Source organism: Thalassophryne amazonica, chromosome 2 (assembly GCF_902500255.1).
Source record: "Thalassophryne amazonica chromosome 2, fThaAma1.1, whole genome shotgun sequence".
Taxonomy (NCBI): Eukaryota; Metazoa; Chordata; class Actinopteri; order Batrachoidiformes; family Batrachoididae; genus Thalassophryne; species Thalassophryne amazonica.
The window spans coordinates 147,956,335-147,978,212 of record NC_047104.1 but is presented as its reverse complement, the minus strand read 5'-3'; positions in this window follow the sequence as shown (position 1 = coordinate 147,978,212).

Here is a 21,878-nt window from a genome sequence, read left to right as displayed (position 1 = left end):
ATTTTCGGTGATAAGGAAGGCTGATTGATTGCCACTTTTTTCATCTTATAACACAATGAGGATAAAGTAATTTGGAGAGAATTTTTAAGATTTTACAAAAGCTGCATCTTCCCTGCAAGTTTCTTCAAACCTCAAAGGCATAAAATCAATATTATACTATGTTCAAGGGTCATTTATGACCCTCACGACAAGAAGAGCTGTAGCTTCAATGCACATAAATTACAAACCAGTGATTTAATGCTTAAGTTTGACTTGGATTGTAGAGCAGTGGTTTCCTGGTTTTGGACCCCCGAACCTGTAGATTTTCCATTCCTCCATGCTGTGTCACAAACTGCTTATATGAGCCAGGTATCAAGACCACCCACGAACCCATTCCATTTTGAAAGCGTGTCCAAACTTTTTACTGGTACTTTATGCTTGTATAGCCACAGACTGCTCCTTCCCAAGTGCAGGACCAACAAACTGAAAAACTCCTTTGACCATCAGGCCACCAGACTGTACAACTCCTCACTCAGGGGGAGGAGGAGTAACAAACAGACAGGGGATGGGAAGGAGAGGAACAGTAGTAGCCAGTAAGCCAGTAATCGTAGGGTGTGTAAGTGCATGAGTGTGTATGTTGTGTCATAGAACTGCTATATTGAAATGCCTCTGTCAGATAAATATAGCAACAAGAACATTTCACAATGAGAATATTGTGGAAGCTGAATTCTTCTGTCACCCAACATTGACCATTGCCCTTACGGACAGTTTCAATCCTCTACTGTGATTATTTCAGATCCATGTTTATTTTGCTGCTTCCTCCTGCTACCGTCACTTCTTTTTTTTGTGCACATCAGAGAAGGTCTCCTGTTTCAACCACTCCCATGTGCCAACCACACTAGCTCATTTGTAAATGACCTGATGTGTATTTTATGTGTTGCAGGTCTTGTGAAGCTGGGCATCCACTGTGTCACATGTCAGAAGGTTGCCATAAAGATTGTCAACAGGGAAAAGCTCAGTGAGTCTGTTCTAATGAAGGTAAGTCAAATATTTAAAATCTGTGGACTTTGTGCATGAATAAGTGTCCTTGTCACTGGGTCAGTTCGCAGCTAAGTGTGAAGCAGCTGGGATGAGGATTAGCACCTCAAATCTGAGGTCATGGTTCTCAGATGGAAACCGATGAATTGCCTACTCTGGGAAGGGAATAAGGTCTTGCTTCAAGTAAAGGTGTTCAAGTACCTTGGGGTCTTGTTCACGAGTGAGGGGTCAATAGAGTGTGAGATTGGCCCCTCTACCGTACTGTTGAGCCAAAAGGCAAAGCTCTCGATCTTCGTTCCTACTCTCACCTATCATCATGGTCATGAGGGTTGGGTCTTGACTGAAAAAACTAGATTGCGGGTACAAGTGGCTGAAATGGGTTTCTCAGGAGGGTGGCTGGTGTCTCCCTTACAGATAGGGTGACAAGCTCAGTTATTCTTGAGGTGCTCGGAGTAGAGTCACTGCTCCTTCACGTTCAGAGGAGCTATTTGAGGTGGTTCGGGCATATGGTAAGGATGCCTCCTGGGGCCTCCCTAGGGAGGTGTTCCAGGCACATCCAGTTGTGAGGAGACCCCAGGGAAGAACCAGGACTAGGTGGAGAGATTATATATCCACACTGGCTTGGGAACACCTCTGGATCCACCAGTCAGGTGGTTAATGTGGCCGGGGAAAGGGAAGTTTGGGGTACCCTGCTGGAACTGTTGTCCTGCAACCCAATCCTGGATAAGCGGTTGAAGATGTGTGCTTGTGTTTCTGCACAAGTAAGATTGTTAGATCAGTGCTGTGCCTGAAAGTCATTAGTCATTTTGCTTGGTGTTGCTGCCTGATGCCTCAGCAGGTTAACTGTCAAATAGTGAGTGATGCTTTTATTTAGAGAAACACGATTTAAACTGAAGACTTTTTTTCAGCTCAGCCAGTTTATTTTTGTATCGTTTATCATGTTCTGTTTGGAAATCCTTTTCAGATGTGCTCCTGTGTAAATTTGTTCCCCTTCACCAAAGACAGTATTGTTTTTGCCTGTGGCTAAGCATAAATTGCATCATGGCTGCCCGAAACTTTACTTTCACAAAATTTAGTAAACAAGATTGGCTGGAATATGCAATTAAATACACTGAGTTATGGGGCAAAACCACAAAAGGGACAAATGTGTGATTTATGTATTTCCTGACTTATGAGCACCACTGCCAGAGGCATACACTCTGGTGGTCTTGTTTTGTTTGTATGTATAGTATGTAGAGAGGTTAGTGTCTCAGGAAAGCAAAATCCAGCTTTGATCACATTTTGCCGGTTCAGTAGTCCTTTGGCTGAAAAGAAATTATATGATTTTAGTAAACCTGTAAATAATTATGCTGTATTCTATCGGTGTAACACAGAGAACTACATGCACAGTTATGTGTGTGCCTCATACAATGTAATTAACTCATTACCTTCTGCTTGATAATGTGGTGTTTGTGCCAACTGATTTAAATTCGCGACTTATAGACCTGGGAAACTTGTGTTTTTTTCCTCTTTGTGATGCATTTTTGGAGAGATGCCATGAATAATTTTTTGCAACTTATATATTGAGGGGGGAAGGAAAAAACGGTAATGTACGGCAGGTAAGCATGAAGGGAGTAGTGGATTTATGTTAAAGTAAATAAGCTGAACAGTAAATGTTTTCTTTAATTTTCATGTGCCTTTGGAGTTTTTTCAGCTCAGACCACATGGAGGATGTGTGTGTCTGTGTTCTTTTATATCATTTCTTGTCCTGCTCTCTTCACTGGTATCCGGCTCACTTTCACCGCTCTGTATGGCTTTTCATTGGATCCCCCGCTGTCTGGGGATTGCCCTGATCGCCTACTCTTATCTTTCCTGCCAATGTCTTAGTTTAGAAGATGCTGGGGCATTGTTGTCATAGCAACAGGCAGCAGTGTGCCTCTTTTTATGTCGGAGGGAAATTTTAGCTTTCCTTCATGGGTGTTGTGGTTCTCCCGCTGTGCAAAAAAAAAAAAAAAAAAGACACCTGTGTTCTGTCAGTTGCTTCTACTAGATGGGTTGGCGTTTTGCTAAGGTTTTGTCCTGTTTTGTTGACATTTTCATGTCCGCAGATTACCTTTCATTTCTTTCCTACTTTTATCCTGAACTTTTGTCATCTTGTAGCAGCCTTCTGAAGTTTCCATGTGAAAGCACTGTGCCGTATTCCCATTTTCATTCACGGAGACAAATTAGCTTCTTCCTGCATTCATGGAACCTACACTGTAAAAATTCCAAGTTGACTCAACTTAAAATAATTTGTAACCTCGCGCCTTAAAATTTGATTAAGGCTCGCAAATTATTTTAGGTAATTTGAACTCACAACTTAGTGTCTCCAACTTTAAGACCAAGTTCACATGACTTATTGCTTTGTTCTGGGAAGTCTCTTTTATTAGTCAAATAAACAAATATTTTTGTTCCATCAACAACAATACTCAAGTAATCTCAACTCACTTTAAATCAGGCCAACAAGTTATATCAAGTAATTTCAACTCACAACTAAGTGTCTCCAACTTTAAAGACCAAGTTCACATGACTTATTACTTTGTTCTGGGAACTTTCTTTTTTTAGTTAAATAAACAATATTTATGTTCCATCAGCAGCGATACTCAAGTAATCTCAACTCTCTTTTAAATCAGGCTCACAAGGTATATCAAGTAATTTCAACTTAGTTTGTGAGTTGAAATTACCTGAAATAATTTGCTAGCCTTAATCAAAATTTTAAGGCAGCGAGGTTACAAATTATTTAAGTTAAGTCAACTTGGGATTCTTTCTTTTTTTTTTTTACAAGCATGTATAAAAGGCTTACTCTTAACTGCAGCTGTCAGGGTTCGAATCTGACACAAATCCTGTGTTGAGAAAGGCCATCTTCAACTACTTTGTTTGAAAACAATAGGCTACCAAGTAGAGCATAAAGTAAAACCAATTAATTTCTGAAACAATTTATTCAGTAAACATTCATTTCAAGTTATTCTTAAAACATCTTTTTAAATCATTAACTAAAAACAGAACAAAACGACAGATTGTCTCTTACCACGTGTCAGTGTGTGGGTTGGGGATACACAGAGAGGGACCATCACAAGCAGCAAGAGCACTTGACTGCCATTCATTCTAAATGGACACTGGCATTATAGAGCACCTTGGCGCCCAGCGCCCTACGATGCCAGCGTCCATTGAGAATGAATGGCAGCCAACTGCTCTTGCTGCTCATTACGGTCCCTGTCTGCATGTACAGTTACTGAGGCTGTGTGTGTGTGCCTGTAACTCCAGCATAAAACAAAACTTTGCACAAAACTAAAGCTTTTCTTTCACATTCCTTGTAATTCTTTGAAAATGTACTGGAAACAGGTATGGCTTAACTAATGTGGAAATAGGTGGCTACTTTGTTGTGCAGAACATCCGTGTGTGTCATTATGTAAACAGGACACTGAAAACATTAACAAATAGTGTTAGAATACAAATGACAGGGCAGAACATCTCTACACTATGTGCTAAAGCAATTTGTTGCGCAGTCCATGAGCCCGAGCAGAGCAGGTGCTTCCCCCAATGTCCATGATTACCTTCTGAATGACCTCGAAGGTGTACTTCAGTCCCTTAGGATAATCAATGTTGACGCAGTAAAGTAGTCCAATCAGCATCGCAAAGCCGTTTGGTACATCTCGGACTCACGCAAAACAATGCGCTTCTCCAGGATTACTGCAACATCCACAATGTTCTGGGCTGTCATCTCCGCATTTTGCTCTGTGATGATCAGTAGGCCAACATCCACTCCTTTTATCACTGCTGGTGCCTCCATGGAGTCAGTGGTCTGAAGTGTAGCAGAACACAATGTGTATGTTGTATTATGCGTTCAAAAGGATTCCATTTGTTGATGGTGTAGTTCTGCAGAGTGCAGAGATAAAATTCTCTCCTTTAATCCACCATGAGGCAAAGAAAATTCGCAATGCTGGATTACGGCAGTGGACGCATGGAGTGGATGCAGGCAGGTTGACAAAGGGGACTGTGCAGGGGCAGTGTTCTGAGCATGTGTGAAACCTGCCAACTTATTGGACAAGTTGGCCAATCACATATTTCTGAGTTGATTGTACTATTTCACTCGTTGAATGGATCAAAACTTACCATTTCTAGTTGTCTCAACTTTTTGGCAAAATGTAGTTGACCTGAATCAAAAAAATAAGTTAAAGGAACTAAAAGCAAAAATTTTTTTTTACAGTGTATTAAAGAAATAATTTGAGTATAATACATTTAAACATTTGTTAAAGCCCGTGAATCTCAATGTTTTGGCTGGAGGGATTCTGCTGTAACTCCCAAACATCACTTGATTGTTTTCACTGGTCTAGTAAAAAAAAAAAAAAAAAACAGAAAAATACACTTCTGTTAAACGATCTTTTGGGAAAATTACAATATCAAGTTGATTGTGTTTTTATATTCCAGTCCAGGCAGCCTGTTTGCTCATGGTGCTGTTCCACAGACCTGTATGGATCCAGTTATAATCTGAGTTGACCGTTTATATTCGAACATCCATATCGAAACATCAGCACATGCTTTTTTTTAACACTTGAAATAATGGGTGCAAGTGCAAGAATTACTTTAATCGAGAAATTATTTATCAAATACAAATTTGTTTTTTCTTCAAACATGTAACCCCCCCCGCACATGCACTGGAAAAGCCAAGTGGGAAGCCAAGAATGAGCCCAATATTTTTGACTTAAAGCCCAACAATGGTACAATTTTTCTATTTGTGGCACTAAATATTCATTGTGTTGAGCTTTGGCAGTAATGCATTGTGCCATGTTCTCTGGAAAAGAACATATAGAAACAGAATAAGTAGATCGTTTATTAGCAATTACAAAGACTGTGTCACCTGTAGAAAATTAAACTTGAGCAACAAATGATCCAAAATAGAAAATATAGCATTAATCCATAAAGTGGCTGCAGGATTTCACTTAGTGGAGCAGATATGCTCAATATTTGAGGTGATTTGTGACTTTGATGATAAAAGCATGAAATTTGGCACATAGTTAGAGCATACCAACCAGAAAACTTTTTTTTTGGCTATAGGCGCATCGCAGCGGGTGGCCATTTTCCAAGATAGCTGCCATGGGTTGTTGTTTTATCAGTTGCCCAGGCTGTAGACCAGGGGTGCCCATGTTTGGTCCTTGAGATCTACCTTCCTGACGCTCTTAGGTTTCTATCCCTGCTCCAACAGACCTGAATCCAATGAAAGGCTCATTAAAAGCCTGCTAACAAGTCTTTCATTGGATTCAGGTGTGTTGGAACAGGGAGCAACGAAGAGTGTCAGGAACGTACAGTAGATCTCGAGGACTGAACTTGGGCACCCCTGCTCTAGACCATCAAGGCTCTTGATTTGGTGGCAACCGCCTACATATTCAAGGATGATAAATGCAGTAGTACTATTACAGCATGCTAGCACCTATGTAACAATATATGGCTTGCATTCAGGTAGTTAAATAATTGTAAAACCAATAAAATATGTAATATTGGTGATATTATACATGTTTTGAGCTGTGACTAATGAGAGTACAACACAGTACCCTACTTCTCCATGTTTCATTAATTGCTATGCATCCAGTAGAGGGACCTCTTAAAATAGTCTGACCTACAGCAGCTTTTGGTCATCCACTATTCTCTGCAGTAAGACTTGTTGGCACAGATTTGATTGCTACAAGAACGTATGAGCAGTTTTCTCAATACTCAACAATGAGTATAGTACAATGAGCTAGTATATACTGTTCTTTAAGTAGCATAGTGAATTGTGACATAATGGCCAAGCTATTCAAGTTAGTGGACCCTACTGAGCTTGGAATGTCAGATACACAGTGCCTGACTGCAGACTGGAATAAATGTGTTCTGTGTCAGGAAGATAGAGATGATATACTGAAATGTCCAGCTAATTCAACACGTGGCAGAGATGGGAAGGATACAAGACCATAGCTGAAGTTCTTGTAATCACCAGAATCTACCACGGCCTGTTGTGAAACTACTCCCCTAATGTGGAGGCAAGAAAGGGATGCAGTGGAAAGTGCAAATGTTTCAAGGCAGAGTTTAAGTGCACTATGTTTTGCCACTGTGGTGGCTTGTGTTTTCAGAACTAACATTGCATTTAACCCCTTAACCTCCCGAATTTATATAGCTGTATATAAAAAAATGTTTGTGTGTGTTTTTTGCCTTTAAGTAGATGGTAAATAATGTTGAGATTATTAATTTCACTTTTTTACAAAAACTAGATAGTAATATTGGGTATTCTGGGTAATGACTTTATGTTATAATGCTATAATAATAATGATGATATGTTGCAAATTTGCGACATATTGAGTCAGAGATTGTAGCATATATGCGACGATGGGCGTTAAGAGGTTAACTTTAACTGTGACCTCTTTTTTGTTGTCACTATGGAACTGCAGTTGTGTTTTCAGAGCTAGCGTGCATTTCAGCATTCACAGTAACTGTGTGACCTGTTTTTGTTGTCATTAAAACAAACAACAAAAAAAAACATTAGATTTCATTGGTGTAGATTAAATCTTTTAAAGATACACTAATTCAAATGTTTGACCTAATGGTGGCGCTAGAGGGGAAGGTCCTAGGGTAACCAAATTCACTCAGTTTGACAATTGATAAATCAACAAAAGTAAAAAAAAACTCATCTGATTGGTCCAACATTTATGATGTATGCATATGGGGACCAAGCTCCCGCAATATTGTATCCATATTGAATTCTATGAGGAAAAAGGAGGAGAATGTTTTAGCAAAATAGGGGTGTTTAGCATGGCTCCCAGCTGCTCTAATGAGGAATACAGAAGATAGAATGTTAGCTATCATGGGCTACCGCTGAAAAATCAGGAAAGGCTCGGGCAATGACTTAGCGCAATGAAACTAAAGGACCCATCTGTTAACAGGTTGTCAAAAGTGTGTCGCGACCATTTTGAGCAGGACTGCTATGAAAGAGATTTTCGAGTGGAGCTCATGGTTTCAAAACCAAAAAACTTGTTGAAAGACACTACAGGTCCCAATGTTATTTGACTTCAGTAAGTGTGTAAAAGCAGGGCGAGCCACGGTCAGCATAAGCCCCAAAATCAGGATCCCGGTCAAGAAGACAAAGCCAGCATTTGCCATTAGCGCAGAGACAACCGAGAAGCAGGGCAAGTCTTTACAGGAGGTGAGTTTCAAAAGTAGACTATTTATCATCCGGAATAAAATTAAAAACTGCCTTGCAAAAACGTGTAAGAAGTGCAAGAGGTGCAGAGTTTATGGCTTCCTGTTGTATTGTAAACACATTTCCCCACAACGCGTATGTCCCACTTCCGGTTTGAATGCAGCACTCTAGCAGAGCTTTATTTTTAGCATATTGTTTAGCGCAATAATTATGAATAAAAATGTGATTTTTGAAAATAACTGTAAAATTTGTTTTATTTAACACTTAGAATGACACTTTTATACCAAAAACATAAAAAGAGGCCCCCTTTCAATGAAAACTTTGATGGTAAAAGTACTGAAGTTAATGTTAGTTCTGCTGTGTGCTAATGTTAGCTCATGTAACAGCTTGTTAGCAATAGCATGAGTAATACCACGATAATGACTGTGCTTTTTGTTGCTTAGTAAAAATAATGTAAGGTTAAGGAGAACTTTATACTTGTTTGTATATTTGATGAAACAGTTTGTAAGTAATTGCTGTATTTTTGGTTTGTTTCTCTTTTCTTGTAAAGGTTTTCAACTTGACTAAATGAATAACTCCTGATTAATCACCTGCAAGTTGTAACTAAATCTAACTACAACATATCCTAAGTGAACTTGAGAATCTAACTAGATAAAACAAAGAAAGAAGATTAATGGAGAAAACCAGCTGAGTTAATTCCATTTAACCCTAGGTTTTGTTAGTTTTAGCCATACAAAATAAACCCAGTAATGCAGGTAGCAGCCAAAAGGGAGGGTGGTGATTATTATCCAAAAAGAAGTGAGACAACAGAAATCAAAAACAAACACACAACAGAATCCACACAAGCAGGTAACACAACAGAGGTAACAGGATGATCGACCATGACAACTGGAGCAGGCTACACGCAGGAGGTGACAAAGATAGCCCACAAAAAGAAACTAACAACGAAACAGGGAAACATGCAGACTTAAATGCACAGAGGATAATGAACAAACAAGCGGCAGGTGCGGAGTGCGACAGCAGGGGAAGGCGGAACAAAAGACACAATGAACATACATACAGAAACTAACAAACAAAGCTGACTCTGAACTCAACAAAACCCGGGGTATAAGTGGAAATTAAAAACAAGAAGATAATAACACACAACCTAAACATAACAATCAAATACCAAACCAAGAAAAACAAAGGCAGGGAACTAACATGGACTCAAAGTGAACAAAGTGCCAATCAGGGGAACAAAACTTAATAAACCGAAGAACACATAAGGAAGATATAATGACAAAAAACACAGAGACACGGACAGAGGACAGATCACCAATGCTGGCAGGGGACAGACCACAAGGATGACAAACACGGCTGACAGACATGGACAGGGAAGAGGACACAATGAATACTAACAACAAATCCTGTTTAGTCATATAAACTCACTTAATTGACTAATATTTTGATATTTGTTGTTGCACAAAGCGCTTAGTTGACTAAAGATTCGCGTTACCCGACTAAGTAGCCTGGTACAGAGGATGCTAATCTTATTTTAGTTGACAAAACCTCAGTGTCTTACCTTAGAAATTGGTGGCTATCGTACCACCACTTGATGGAACACTCAAGAGCACCCTTATGTCACTCGTATTCCTCCAAAAGGAGATCTTCCTCCCTTTTTGGCCGCGGTTGCAGGAAACAACGGCTGTCATGATGTGTTTGTGACCATTCTCACATTAACCACCGGGTGTCACTGTTATGCTGAGCAGTGTTGTGTGCACAAAAAGGCTTGACAGAAGTTTAGAAGAAGAACGGCTAGGCTAAGAGCTAAACACGTCGTTCTGTAGTTTCTATGTGTCTGTAAATGTCAATAAAGCCAGTTAAGGAAACAAAGGCTAGATAGTTCATGACAACGACAAACCTGGAGTTAAACTCTCGCACATTGGAGGCGTTTTTTTGACAGCGGCACTCATGAGGCCATTATACCCGTGAAAATCGTCGACTAACATAAAACGGATAATCTACAATTTTTCCCATTGATGTGAGATTAGACGTATAATGTTGGCAACTCACCATAGTCGACTAACTTTAATCGACTAAAAGATTAGACTGCTTTATGAAAACGGGCCGTGGATACAGACAGAAACTAATGACAAAAAAGCACACAAACAAAGGACAGACCACACAATAGGACCACACACAAGTGACAAACCACAACTACATAGTTTAGACAGAAGTAAAGTAAAACCCCCTGGGAACTTGACAGTCATGCAGTTTTCCAAGTATCATTGCTGCATGCTTGCAAGGGAAATGTCATTAACCTCTTTTAAATTTCAATTTCTACAGTGTGAACAATATCAGGCATGCTTTGCTCTGTACGTTCAGCCATGCGTACATGTTCCTCCACGCCTCCGTGAGAGTGTATGTGATGTGTGACTCCTGGTGTGACGAGCTGCCTGACATTATAGCTCCACTTCAGAGATCAGCACCTAACATGGGCAGCTGCGTCACCCCGCCCTCGCACCCAGATGTCAGTGCTGGCATTTACAGCACAGTCTCGCTGCTGCTAATGGAACGTCTCATTAGAGGAACCACAGGTGGAGGACGTAGAGCCTGCAGCCTGAGCGGCTCACCACCACGGGAAAAAGTGGGCCAGCCACATTATCTATAGACTTTCACATACACTGACAGTTCTCAGTGATATTTTATTTAAAGAGTCGAGTCAGATGACAAAGGACTCACCAACCCATGGAGGTGATTATTCAGCTGTATCTGGTTGTACTGCTGGCATAAGCTTCTCTCCTTGAGCCTTAACTGAAAATAAGCAAGTTTAGAAAATGGATAGATGGCGGGATGTATCTGGTGATTGTAAACCAGTTCTTAGAATTATCTCGGACAACCACAGGTTGCCTTTTGTCCAAATAACTGACAAAATAGTGGACAGGTCCCACTGAACTTTGCAGATGGCTGACCTTTGGATGATGGAAGAATATACGTATTACATTATAAGCAGGTCCAGATCCTGATCTGATTCGATTCCGTCCCCAGAGGAAACTCATGCAGACACAGGGACAACATGCAAAACTCCACACAGAAAGGACCAGGCCAAGAAGCGAAGAGGTATTTATTTAATACAATTCATGACTTCACATCCAGTTTTCTTCAGACAAGTCAGGGGATAGATTGTGAACATTTCCAAATCCCTAAATATGTGTTGAACTTCATTTACTTCAGTGTTTCAGACTCATGACCACTTAATCAAAAAAACTAAACAAAAAACTCATGGACCACCAAACTCCCTGAATATCCTAAAACAACATTTCTGCTTTCCACTCTAACCACAGTTACAAACAGTTCGCAAAACACTAATATGATAATAATTTAAGATATGATATTATTATCAATATACTCACAGACCAGTAGGGGTCTCTCACATTCCACTACTGGTCCACAGACTCTATGAGGAAGACTGATTGACATCAGTGATTACTGTATGGTAATCTGGCTGGAGCCACTGTTAGATACTATCTGTGCTAATTCTTTGTTTTATGTTAGCTATTAAGTATTTGTGTTATTTGTTTGGAAGTTCTGAGAAATAAATTAAGTTTTACTTTATCATGTGTCCAAGTCTCAGACATAGGGAGATCTCCCCCCTGTTGGTGAGAGCCATTAACATTAGAAATGTGAGACTAAACCACACCCATGCTAACACCCACAAGGTATAAAAGGTGTTGTATGACTCATTTTAGGGGCCTTTCACAAGATGGACACTGTCTGTGAGGGTCCCAGGCCTGGTTTCTAACGTGACCTTGATAAATCAAAATGAGGAATACAGTGGTTTGGTTTTTGGTAAGGGGCAGAATTTTACATAAAGAACCAGGTAGAAATAACACCACAGATGCCTACATCTGCTTCATAATTGTCACAGGTGTCTTGGTGGCTTCCCTCACTTGTGTCCATCTTGCCATTCAGTTTTTGAAACCTACTCATTCTGGGCAGACTTATAATGTGATCTGAATCTCACATCATTTCATTCTTTCCCACATTTTCATCTCCCTCCCGACCTCATTTTGTCATTTTATTTCTTCGTTATTCGCTGTTTTGCAGTTGTGAATCTCGTGCCATCTTGTAAAATTGGCTTTAAGTGCTCAAAATGGCTATTTCATCATAAAATGGCCGCAATTTCCAAACAAACAAATCTACTAATATGATTTTCAGACAGGAACAAGTACAATGACCCATTCGCTGTTTTACATTTATGAATCTTGCACCGTCTCGTGGTCCGTGACTCACGTGAGAGATCGGTTTCAGCAGAGTTCCAGTTTAGGGCACACTGTAAACATGCCTCGTGAAGTATGGATGACTAGACAACATCAGGACCGGCAGAAGTTCATCATAGGTGCTATATCTTCTCTCGATAACCCTCTCAACTTGAAAGAACATGTCATCATCATAATCACTTGGGAACTCGCTGAATCGGTGGCTTCCACATCCTTGGTAGTCATTGTTTACATGGCTTGAAATGCCAGAACTGTGCTGGCACTGCGGTACATTCTCAGAAGTGCAGGGGGATTATGGGAAATATTAAAGTACCCAAATTTCTGCACTCACTGAAATTTTGAATTCACTTTTTCTTTTTATTCTGACCTCAGCGAGTGTCGCAAATGTACTGATATTAGTGTGCTAAGATTAGTTGTATTTATCATTGAGCTGTGGGAGGTTCTTCTCCTCTTGTAGTCACATTTTATTTTGTATTTTTTATTAACTGAAATCTGTCCTCCTTCACTTATGATGGCTCATGGGTTTTAGCTGCCCACACCTCACTTATTTGCATCTAAACGGAAACTGTGCAACCAGGTAAATATAACGTGGTGGAATTGAAATTGGATCACATGGCACATATTTAGGTATAACCTAAATATAACAGCTTGGGACTCCAATGAGGGGCGGTCGCATCTCCACTCTTCGTTATCTCTGCTCTCTGCTTTAACCTTCAAGTCCCTACTTCACCAGACTGTGAATTCCTCAAATTATATTGGATACTGGATCTATTGGACTACTATTGGATTAACCATGGATTGATCAGCTGGTCTCGGAACGTTAGTGGCCACCATTTTTCTACAGAAGGTGAGTACCGGGGGATTCCTACCTGCCCAGATGAAACGTATCCTGCGGGCTATGTTCTCGACTCCTGGAGCTCTTGGCGTGTGGCATGCTTGGCACCTTTCTCCATTGAGGATGTCAAGGATTTATTCATTTTGGTCTTATGGTAGCAGGGCTTGGTACTTTTTTGGCTTATGTACTGCCCTGATCTACTGGAAAATTGGCAAGACGGCGGCATCAACAACCACGGCCCCTCACTTGTCCGTCATGATTAACGAGGTTGGCAAGGCAGTGCATTCTCAGACTGCGATGACTCTTGAACTCAGACACAAATTGGATGACATCTTGGAGCAGATGCGTGCCTTGCAGTTGACGTTGAAGGTTTCGGAGGCTGGTGAATATTCTTAATTCATAATTGGGATTTGGTTGTTCAAGTGGAACTGTTAAAAAGTTTTTCACTGTTCAACCACAACACTCCAGGCTTATCGAGCCTGAAGGACAAATTGCCCACTGTTTACCTCCAGAGGAATTTATTCAGGCCTTGGTGAGATTATTCGGCTCCTTTCTTATCTCAAACCTACAAAGACAATAAACTGACAGACAAAGACTGACGCAATGCTCCATTTTTCCCTTCACCTCCCTTCCTGCTCCCCCCCATCGCACACCCCATCCCGGCCACCGCCCACGCCAACCCCTTCCCCTGCGGGGGCTGCACAGTTTTTAGCTGCAGCAGGACCCCATTCCCCCCAAGCTGGTGGCGGCGTGACTCTAGTTGCAGCGGCTACCACACACTCACATCGCCTCAATTTGGAAAACGGACTGTTTCAAGTTTAGTGCACATAAACAATGTCAAATGTATATGTGTTGTCTTAATTCTGATATGTGCCATTATTACGGTAAACAAGTAATAATTGTGGATTAATTGCTGTTTGTCTGTGGAATGTGAGTGTGAAATCTCGTTGTTGTAATGGACAATGATAATAAAGCTATCCATCCATCCATCCATCCATCCATCCATCCATCCATCCATCCATCCAATTTTGGTTTTGGTTTTGTTTGATTTGTTTTGATATGTTGTGTCTGTACTGTGTTGATGCTGAAATAAATTTCATTCATTCATTCATTCATTCATTCATTCATTCATTCAAAATCTTGGCCCAGTGTTTATCTGGTGATGTGAAGTTGTATCTAAATGTTTGAACAAAGTTAAGTTAATAGAAGTGCTTGGAGTTTTGACTTTAATACCAAGATATACTGGTTTCAGTTTTGTTTTGGAGTCATCTGGATTATGCTTGTAGTTTATGGAATAGTGGACAAACAAAAAGATAGTGGCTCAGAATAAAGTTAATAGATTCATATTAAACAGTCTGTCATGTTGTCATATTGGTGCTGAAGAATTTAGAAAAGTTAAGATAAGAAAGATAAGATAAGAAAAGCCTTTATTCATCCCTCAATGGGGAAATTTCAGTGTCACATCGCAGCATAGAACAGTAGGAATAGACAGAAGGGCATGCAATAAAACAAACAAGTATCTCTTAAAAACAAGAACTAAAAAGCACTGAGTGGTGGTAAAGCTAAGGCTACCATTATTCAGTTCAGTGCTGCACTTCCGAGATGATATACACAAGTTAATATGTTACCTGTTGATTATGAGTCAAACAAACTGAATCATATGTACAGTATCTATAACAACAACACTCCCAAATATATTCCATCCATTTTCTATGCCCGCTTACTCCAATTAAGGGTCGGGGGAGGCTGGAGCCTATCCCAGCAGTCATAGGGCATGATGCAGTGTACACCCTGGACGGAACGCCAGTTTGTAGCTGGGATACATATAGAGAAACAAACATATTCACACCTGCATGCACACCTACGGCCAACTTAAACTTTCCATAACTTAACATGCATGTCTTTAGATGTGGGTGGAAGCCAGAGCATCCAAAGGGAACCCACACAAACATGGGGAGAACTTGCAAACTCCACACAGAAAGGCCCCAGGTGGGACGTGACCCATGACCTTCTTGCTGTGAGGCAACAGTACTAACTAGTGATGGCCTTTTAAGCACTCATGAAGCATTTGATGCTTCTTCTGAGCCCACTAGATGGTAAATGATAATTCTAATCCAGTTACATTTTTTTCCGCAAATCTGATTGGTTAACTGTGTGATATATCTGGCGTATAATATCTGTGGAACGGTGGCAAAAGATGTATTACTCTGCACCCTGACCGGTGTTCTGATGAGCTGTCATTACTGTTGAATGTCATTCCTGTCCACACGCAGCAGTGCATGCGCACGCAACTGAGTATGCTCCGTATTGTTGGGATGTGGAACTGTCGAGACGCATCATTTGTCAGAACACCTGCTGCGTGTGCTGTTCGCGCTGTTAGCTCGGAATGAGAGAAAGTCGCATGCCGCCACCACCGACACCGCCGAAATGGGTGAATTTAAGCTACCGTAGGAAAGTATTTATGTGGATTCTGGTACAGAATTACCGTTTCACATTTGATGGATTTTCACATTTGATGGATTTTCACATTTGAAGTATTACTCTGTGCCCTGACCTCTGTAGGAGAGACACTCGCTGCTTCACGGTAAGCCTCGCCGACCTAATTACCTACAGAAAAATTAAACTGTGCAACGATGGAATGGATTAGAATAACCCCTTTGTGTCGAACATATCCGTTTTACCAGCGACGCGGCGCGAAGCCGGTAAAGCTGCATGTTTAACCGTATAACCCAGCATAAACGCCCGCCCATCATCAAACACAACACGGTTATTCCCTAAAAGGACTGCATTTATATAGTGCCTTTCCATCTGCATCAGGCGCTCAAAGCGCTTTACACATCAATGCCTCACATTCAACCCGATGTCAGGCTGCCGCCATGCAAGGCACCCACTATACGAGGTCTGTCCAAAAAGTAACGGACCTTTTTATTTTTTCAAAAACTATATGGATTTGAATCATGTGTGATTGCATCAGCCAAGCTTGAACCTTCGTTCGCATGCGTGAGTTTTTTCACGCCTGTTGGTTGCGTCATTCGCCTGTGGGCAGGCTTTGAGTGAGCACTGGTCCAGCCCCCTCATCGGATTTTTATTGTCAGGGAAATGGCAGAGCGACTGCCGCTTTGCTCCATGAAATTTTTTTCAGAAACTGTTAGAGATAGCCAGTTGGAAACCATTCGAAAGATTCAGATGGCTTTCGGTGAAGATTCTGTCAGCGTCACATAGATTACGGAGTGTTAAAACCTTTTTAAAGACGGCCCACAGCGGTGAAGGGCGCGCGGTGCACCGAGCGGCCATCGACAGGCTGGAACGACCAGATCATTTCCAAACTGAACGCTGTGTTGATCCGGGACATCGTGTGACTACCACAGAAATGGCAAGAGAGCACTTTTGAGGCACATTCCACTATTACAGGAGATTTTGTAATGAAAGACGTGCGGAGGATTTTGCGCGTCGGCACGGAGCCGCTCATGGCGCACAACAAAAAAACACCTCCTTTTTGGAAACCATTCGGAAGATTCAGACGGCTTTCGATGGCTTTTCAGTCGAGTGAGTATCCGAGAAATTGTGTAACAGCTGGACATGCCACAACATGTCCTATGAGACTTCCAACACGGAGGTGTTTTTTTTGTTGCGCGCCATGAGCGGCTCTGTGCTGATGCACGAAATCCTCCACACGTCTTTCATTACAAAATCTCCTGTAACAGTGGAATGTGCCGCAAAAGTGCTATGTCCAGCTCTCTTGCCATTTCTGTAGTAGTCACACGATGTCCCGGATCAACACAGCTTTCAGTTTGGAAATGATCTGGTCGTTCCATCCTGTCGATCGCCGCTTGGTGCGCCGCGCACCCTCCGCTGCTGTGGGCCGTCTTTAAAAAGGTTTTAACACTCCTTAATCCGTGTGATGCCGACAGAATCTTCACCGAAAGCCATCTGAATCTTTCGAATGGTTTCCAACTGGCTGTCTCTAACAGCTTCTGAAAAAAAATTCATGGAGCAAAGCGGCAGTCGCTCTGCCATTTTCCTGACAATAAAAATCAGATGAGGGGGTGGACCAGTGCTCACTCAAAGCCTGCCCACAGGCGAATGACACAACCGACAGGCGTGAAAAAACTCACGCATGCACACGAAGGTTCAAGCTTGGCTGATGCAATCACACATGATTCAAATCCATATAGTTTTTGAAAAAAATAAAAAGGTCCGTTACTTTTTGGACAGACCTTGTACACCGGGAGCAACTAGGGGTTTAAGGACCTTGCCCAAGGCCTCTTAGTGATTTTCCGGTCAGGCTGGGATTTGAACCGAGGATCCTCTGGTCTCAAGCCCAACGCTTAACAACTAGACCATCACCTCCCCAAGATAGCTCAAAGCCCAAGTCAATTCAATTTATTTCATTTATATAGTGCCAACTCCAAACAAAACTGCACTTCACATGAGTAAGATCTAACCTAGAAAGAAACCTCAAGCATACCAGAGTCAGAAGGGTGACCCACTGCTTAGGCTATTCTAACAGTTACAAGGATTTTACAAAGGTTTTACAAAGCTGAAAAAACAGAAAACCAGAATAACATCAAAAACACAGTCCATTATTGAGATGGCCACGCAAGCAAGGCACATTAGTTTCCTTACAATCCTTTTCTTCATAGACACAGCCATCTAGGGGGCTCAGAAACAAAACTAAAAAGACTTCACGAGGCCTCAGTTGAACATCACTAGTGCTAACCATTGAGCCACTGTGCTGCCTCTCCCGAATGTAAGAAAGCTAATTTGCTTGTTTTATTGTCAACAATCTTGGATATTTTAGTAAAAACAACTTTTATTTTAATTTGCAGTTGTCTTCAGTTGATCATACAGATGTTTTATTGTCAACGATCTTTGTTATTTTAGTAAAAACAACTTTTATCATACTAGTGCTAAGTTGTGAAATGATTTAGAGTATTTTGTGATTTAATAGTGTCCTGTGCTGACAATGGAGGAACACTCCCTCTGTGCTCTGAGCTTTTTTGTGTCTCGTGTTTGGTCACACATGCACATTTAGTGCATGTGAGTCCCACCCTGTGAAACTGTTACTCCTTCCTGTGTTTATAAAGAGACAAGAGTACTCACTACTCACCACATAGCTGTTGAAGGTCCCTTCCCACACCAAGATGGAAAGTCGCAGCAATATGTTTAAAAACTGCATTTAATGACTAAAAATGTCTCTGACCAAGAACATGGTCGAACTACAGTCCACAAATGTTTGGGTTTTTCCCATGTAAAGAGATGTTCACACTTTATAAAGGCTCCAACTGCCTTTCATTCTGCTTAATGTGGACAGAAGGAGGGTGAGGGTGGTTGGAGAAGGGATGTTTTGGGAAGGTTGGCCAATGAGGGAAGCTTTCTTATGATCCTGAAACAGAGTTAATCCATCATCTTGTGGCAGAAATAAAGATTTAGGGCAACATTATTTAGCCAAAATATATGTAAGTTAAACAGTTGTCCCCCATTTTCCATCATCCTTCTGGTGTCCACTAACCATCCAGCACGTAGCAGGCACACCTGTGGAGTATGACAAAACAAAGTTACTTTTGCGATTTATCTGGTCCATCAAAGCCCACCACTAATTAAAGCCCACACATCCTCATTATGTCCTCTTTTAATTTGGTGTGCTACAAGATCATCAGTTTTTTTTTTGTTTTTTTTAATTATTGTCCACACAGTCTGGGTAGGATGGACAAACTCACTCCCTCATTCTACATTGTTACCAGCAGAGGGAATACATTTGAATGTTAATTTATTAATAAACTAGTGCATTGCCCATGGGAATCCCTGGGTTTTAGATTGGGTAGTGTTTAGAAAATAAGTAGCTGACATTTTTCAAGGGTGGTAATAAAGAATCTATAATGATTTGGAATGGTGTATGAGTCTAGAATGTAATTGTCAACATCCATTATTCACTGTTGTTAGGTAATATCCCAAATTTCTCCAAAAATATTAGTCCTATCAACATTCCGTTTTGGCAGCGTTCATCCTTGACCCAAAATACATAAGCATATCAAACAGTAAATGTCAACTCTCCCCAGTTTGTCCGTGATTGAAGTTAAACACACGCACATACACAGAGGCCACTTGGCTTTTAATATATAGACAAGGTTGGGTAGGATTACTTTGAAAAAATACATGTGGATTACATGTATGTATGTACATACATTTGGATTACTTGTAATCTGATTACTTTGGGATTACATTTCAAAGTAATCCTACCCAACCCTGTATATAGATGATTTACTGCCCCCTGCTGGAATGGCATGTGAGTCTATAATATAATTGTTAATGTCCATTCTTCACTGTTGTTAGCTAATATCCCTAATTTCTCCAAAGATATTAGTCCTATCAACTTTACGTTTTTGTGGCGTTCATCCTTGACCCAAAATACATAATCATACAAAACTGCAAACATCAGCTCTCCCCAGTTTCTCCTTGTTCAAAGCCATACACACACGCACACACACGTACACAGAGGCCACTTGGCTTTTAATATATAGATACATTTTTCACAGCTTCAAAAGCAGAAACAGATTGACAGATTTTGAAATCAAAATCCACCAGTTGGATCCCGAAGAAGCAGTCATTGAGGAAAGAGTAGAAAAAAGTATTTGGAAATGTGCATGTACACACACACACACACACACACATGTGCCACTCGACCATGTGATGCTGTAATGGTGCTGGAAATCTTTTTCCATTTGAAGTGAAGCAGATTGTGTTTTTCAGCTCTTCAGAGGTTGTCCAGCCCTCTCATCCCTGACTGCAGTTATTTCATCTTCTCAACGACCGGCTGCTTGTGTTAATGGTGTCAGCACTGACTTAATTGTGCTTGGCGCTCCGACTGCACCGAGCGGGTGCAAGTTTTGTGATGGAGGATCAAGCTGTCGGTGATGTCCGGGCCTGTGGATCATCTTGAGATTGTAAAACCAACTTCAGAACAACACGGATCAACATACGATTAATTGAGAGTTAAAAATTTGGCGTGTTATAGGTGCTGTAAGTAATTTATCTTATTTCACACATTATTCTGACACCCATAATTTTTTGCTTTGCTTGTTTCCCTTTATAATCAGTGTTAGACATTCAGGTGGTGCACACAGTCAGGATAGAACAGTGATTAACGGAACAAACGATGAATTGGAATTACCTCAGTGAACGTCCTTTGGTTGGTTTTAAGGTGCCCTAAGAAGTATTTTACCTTGACTCCACAATTTTATTTATTTATACGGTACCAAATCACAACATAAGTCACGCCAAGGAACTTGGCAAGCTATCTTGCCAACACCCCTGACGAGCACATTGGTCACAGTGGTGAGGAAAAACTCTCTCAGTACTTATTTGAGGAAGAAACCTCAAGCAGACCAGACTCATAGAGGTGACCCACCGCTTAGGCCATTCAAACAATAACAGAGATCAAATAAAGTACAACAAACATGCAAAACACGAACAAGAAAACGACTTAAAAACAATTTAAAAGCCCTGTTGTGGGAGAACACTTGTTCTCAAAGCAAACTGAAGAATACTGTTGAAGTGGCAGACCAATAAGCAGTATCGCTACGAGCAGTAGTACTGTTAAAATATTAACGATTCCCATTCCTGTTTCTAAATAAAATGTTTATCTTTGACTGTTTGTTGCCTCTGAACTTAAATTATTACTTCAAGGTCCTGCTAACTGTCATCTCTGTGCAGTAGGTTAAAAATCTGCCATTAATAATACTCCTCTAACATGTTGCCAAATTAGTCTTTCAAAAAGCCCAAAATATCAGCACTTGCAGAGGGCTTCACCTCTCCTAGGATCCATACAGATACAGCCCAAAACCTCAGCCTGACTTGACAAGTGTTAAAAATAATAAGAATAAGAATACTAACAGTAATAATAACAATAATAATAATAATAATAATAAAAACTAGAAGCACTCAGAGAGCGCAAACCTCCGCCAAGGCCATAGGGTCCCTGACGTCACATGGAATACCCTTTGGCAACGAGACTTATTCCACGTATTCATGCATCTACCATCATGTTTCAGATTCAGTGGTTAAACCCTTAGATCTTCAGCAAATGTATTTATAAAGACAAACTGCATGAACTACACGTTTTTTTTTTAAATTTTCTAATAAGTTCATTCAATGAGGAGAAACAAATGTAAAATTATTATTGTGTCGTAACTTAATTTTTCTTCAGCCTTCATGAAGTTAGAAGTTAGTCCAAGATACACCCCTGGTAAAAATTTCATTGAAATCCGTTGAGGATTTTTTGAGTTATCCTGCTAACAAACCAACCAACCACCCAACAAAAAAACGGATGCGACCGAAAACATAACATCCTTGGCAGAGGTAAAAAGATCCTGGTTTGGCCTCCTGGGTTCAGACTTTGGTGTTGACACAAGAAAACATGACTCAGCGATTTCCTTTCACTGAATTTGAACAGAGCTTTTTCTTTTCTGAGAAAGTGCTTCACATTTCCTGCCTGTGTTCCAAGAATGTTCCCTGTGTTCCCTGTGAATTTCAAGTGACTGGCAGTAATAGGACTGTGCTGAGCACAGACAGAGGGACGAAA